Here is a 4841-nt window from a genome sequence, read left to right as displayed (position 1 = left end):
AGTCATTCCATGATTCGTCTGAATCATGGAATGAATAATATTGTCTGAAAGAATAATATTGTCTGAAAGAATAATATTGTCTGAAAGAATAATATTGCAAAGTCTGAATAATATTGTGGAACTCCACAGTAGAAGGTCGTGGCCGAAAAAAATAAAAACGGAGAGCTTACTTATTAGAAAAATAAATGAATAACTTCACATAATTGGATTTTTATGAATGTGAACAAGAGACTTGAACATATAACGAACTTGAATTGTTTATTATCGTTGAAAATTTAATTAAACTTAAGCCTCTAATTACAAAGTTTGAAAATATTACTAGTGAAATGAAGTAATATCAACTACGTGAAATTACCAAATGGTGATTTTTAGAAGAACAGTATAACAATGAAACTCAACATCCGAACCGGTCCCACAGAGCCGTTAATTTTGTCTGTGTTTTAGAAGAAAGACTTTACCGTTAAGTGGGAAGGGCAACGGGAGATGACACTCGGGTGCTATCAAGTGCAGTCAAGAGACTGAATCTTCAGAAATGATCTATACGAGATGACCGACCGTCACGATGCCTAAAACTTCATGATTTGTTAACTCATTATAACGAACAATCTTGGGGTAAGTTTTATAGTCTTCGAAAGAAGTTTCAATTGCATATACTTTATTTCACAAATCTTTGATTATTTCCTTCGACGAGGATTTAGTTTCAAACTTGAAGTTGTGCTTATTTTTACTTATTGGATGAGGCGGCTGGGCAACATTTCATTCCGAAAATATTATTGACTTTAAAGGTATACTCTAAGGTTACATTAATCTTGCTCCCTGGATTTAACGCCAGTACTATTTTATTGGAACATAGATGTTATTATGCGAATGGGTATTTTATCCGTCAATGAATTACTTTTAATAACATTTTGAACTCTTCGGCAAACGATAATTAGGTTTAAACTGTTCTATTAAAGTAGACAAAAGCTCCTTTAGCGGATAATTTTAAGCCAGCGTGCTCGGCTCTCGTGCTGTCGTGATTGCTTTTAATAAGCAGGAAATGACTGTAATCTCGACTTGACTTATTCACTTTAGCGGCAAAGTCTTTTTAAATGAAGACAACTTTTTGCCTGCCGAATACTGCAGGCAGAAATAAAATCTCGAAACACTAAGCGGGGTTGAGTTGATTTACGAAATTTGTTTGCAAGTTAGTGATCTGCCGGAAGAGGCAGTTTCAAACAACAACCCGCGATGTTTGCATAACGCTGAGCGGTTCTTGATTACTTGCATTGTTAGTAAGTCGCGTAGATATTTGTTTTAGATGATAGTTTCAAGGAATGTCTATTTATCGTACGACATTATCATCTTACAATGATCAATTTCGGCAATAAACAGTCTTAACTTTGATATTTTTAGTTATCTTTTTGTTAAGGAATGCCTGCTTATGTTTACGATGAATTACTCAAATTTCATCGGCAGTTGACAAATCAGCCCTATTTGAGGCATCATCGAATTTGAGATCATGACTTTGATTTGAAGTTTCAAAGTCAACCTAATATTTCGCAATTTAAAATTTTCTTCCCTCGATCGTAGCTTGGAATCCTTTAATGTCTTTAATTAGGATCTAATTAATTATAAATGCTGTCGCGTTCTATGCTCATGATCCGGCTGGAACTGGTGTCTTCAGATCCTAATTTCTAACAAACTATTGCCTCCTATCTGGTGTTCTGATAGATTACTACATACTGGGTAATTAACAGTATTTTTTGAGCGCTTATTGTATAGGTCTCTTCTATTTAAAATCGGTTTTGTTCTATAATCCGTAAATCTCCTTATTAATCCGTATTTTTCTTTGCTTATCTGAATTTTTCTTAGCTCGTCTTTAATTTTCTTAACTTGATCGAAATTTTTTTTTCCTAATTAATAGTCATATGAACAAAGCAAATGGTTCTGGCTGGAAATAAGTTTCCTTAGGATATGACAGAGTCGAGTAGAATAAGTCGACAGGAGATTCTAATGTATTCTATCCCAAATGCAAGGTCTGAGTTTACGGTCACGAATCACTTGTTTTCTTTCTATGCTTTCAAGAGACGAAACTTATTGATCACCAACGGCTCGTATTAAGAGGTTGCCACGTATTAACTGCCGCAGCATGTGCGCCACTATACAGTGTTTTATATAGATAATTATCATTAATTGCGAACGGCACAACAGTCCAAATCATCATTCGTAATTTCTGCTTGAACGACTCGTCAGACTGCAGTAATCGGACGAGAACATCGCTGTGTGTGTACGCCACGGATCTAATTTAAACGCTCTCTCGTGTCACCAAGGGCTCCCGGCAATGAGCTTTGGTCTATCCTGGAGGAATAAAAACTAATTTATACTGAAAGTCCTTTAGTAATTTATTTTAGTGTTATAAGCCTGAGAATGCCTTACGAGCTATTGAATTTTGCACCGTCAGCTAGCGTCTACGACACAGATGAGCTGTGCATGCGCCCGCTATTAGGACGTGAGCAGCGAAGCATGTAATGTGCCTTGCCTAGCTGCATAATCAATTCCAAAGCATGAAAAACTGCATCAGAATGCCTGGTATGTTAGCTTGAAATCAGTTGTGTGTGAATACAAAAGAGCTACTAATTTCAGTGTAATGAGGTAGAACAGCGTCAGCGGCTGAGCGCCAATTTGAGGCTTGTTGTTGAGAGACTCTGACAAAAAAATTAATATGCAGAGATGGATTGTTGCTCTTCAGTGGATGGCCTACGGTTGGCCACCTGTAAGCCCCATTCTATCTTTAACAGGTTCTTACCTAAATATCAATCCAAAGGCGCATTATGTGAGGCCACTGCCAGACCATCAGTCAGGCGCCTACATCCATCTCCACGAATGCTTAATGAGTTAACGAGATGCAGCCGAAAGCTTCCATAACCGACAACTCGCAACGACGTCTGCTCTGTTTTATTCTCAAGACAACGGACGAACCACCGCGGGGAATTCTATTTCCAAGTTTATAATTAAGCTTAATGCGCGTCTGTTTAGTTCCTGCTACGTCTGAAGGTGTTTAGGATTTATGGGTTATTAATTTGATACAAGTCCAGTCAACGTGTGTGGCCCACGAACAGAAGTTATTGTTTACTACTGTGCTGTTCATCTGCAGGTTATAGGCGCACAATGTATGGGGGGATTACAAAAGGAGTGCGAGGGTATTTCTCATGGTGTGCCAGCGTACGGCTCATGATTTGAGTGAAAATTGGCACTTACTATGGTATCTACATAAGGTGCTAGATGATATTTATTTAAATTGTCAGAGGGTATTTCCTCGGTGCATGAGAGGGCATATACTCAAGGTATGAAAGGTGAGATAAAATAAGTCATGAAAAATAATTTCCACAAAGTCTGGAAATTTAGTTTCCGGCATGTGATATTTTTTGAGCAAATCAGGGATATAAGCATTAGTGAATTCTTATAAATTTTTGCCCAGAGTGTCCTGCATTTCTTTATCTGTACAGAGGTATAACATCAAAAATTTCAAAACAATAAAAATTCCAAAAAAATGTTTGTAATTTTATTAAAAAATTTCGGAGAGTATATATATATATAGCCATGCATTCATATTTTAATACTTTAGAGTGAATGATAACTAATTCGTTCAAACAAAGGTACAGAGAAGACATTTGACCAGAATTTGACAGCTGAAAAGGAAAGTTACTGTAAAAACCATTACGTTGACAATTTCCAAAAGTGTGTTATCTGTATGCATGGTTATAAAAACTGTTTTATTCCCAAAATTGCACAAAAATAAAGAACTATGCAAAGAATAAAAAATTGAAAATCGGTTTTCGGGTATCGCACTACTGTACTCAAATTAACTATTTGAAGTAGGTGAATGCATAACAAGGTTTAATGCGATATCGCTTTTGCCCGTGTGTGCTCGGCCTGTCTGATATAGGAGTAAACTGGGGAGGTTCACATGAGCATATGAAGAGTATCCTAATTACAGGAAAAAGATCATTTTAGCAGTTATTGGACAATAAAGCATTCAATTAAGCACACCTAAACTATTTCAGGATATTCTGAATATTTACTTGAGGTCAATGGTCGGAATGTTATTGATTGATCATAACAATAAGTTGTTGTTATCTCCTGATACTTTGCGTGAGCGAGTGAAAATTGTGTCCTAAGTTCTTGTCCGCTTGGAATTAATAACAGAGAGCTTGTCCTGTTGCTTCTCGATTGTCTACTGGGTTTTTAATGTCTAACTTGCAATGTTAGTCGAACGAACTGGTTATACTTGCATCTTCTATAACTGTGAACTGATGATGCAGCAGGGCTCCGAAAATTGTTTAGTAAAAATTCAGTGAATTTTCTTGTTATTTTATAAACTCTGCTCTCCATTAAAGCAAACAAATGATCCTGATATATGTATTCGAGCTTGCGAATGTAATGGTATCAGCTAATGCCATGGATTTTTATAAATGTTGTTGAATACAGGTATGCAATATACAGCATTTTTTACGTCTTTTCTCGTTGAACATCAAGCCAGAAAGTATATAGGTAAAGGACAGTTAAAGTAATTATTTCTTGAATTTGACATAAAATTCTCTCAGAAACAAGTGTTTTATTTTTAAACCCAGACCTGTTACCGAAATAAATTCTCCCTCTACAAGCCTTGAAGAACATTCTAAAAACAACACCAAATTAGAATTAAAGTAGTTCAAGGGTCTTGGAGTACATCGAAAAAACGGCCAGTGCAGGTAATCCAGGAGCTGTTGTATATAGGACGCGTTTAAGCAGGTGTCTTAGGAAACTCTAATTAACCTATCCTTAAATGACTCAATAAAGAAGAGGTTAGGGGCAATAGT

Source organism: Hyalella azteca, unplaced genomic scaffold (assembly GCF_000764305.2).
Source record: "Hyalella azteca isolate HAZT.00-mixed unplaced genomic scaffold, Hazt_2.0.2 contig6064, whole genome shotgun sequence".
In the NCBI taxonomy this organism is placed as follows: domain Eukaryota; kingdom Metazoa; phylum Arthropoda; class Malacostraca; order Amphipoda; family Hyalellidae; genus Hyalella; species Hyalella azteca.
This window is presented reverse-complemented; position numbering follows the sequence as displayed.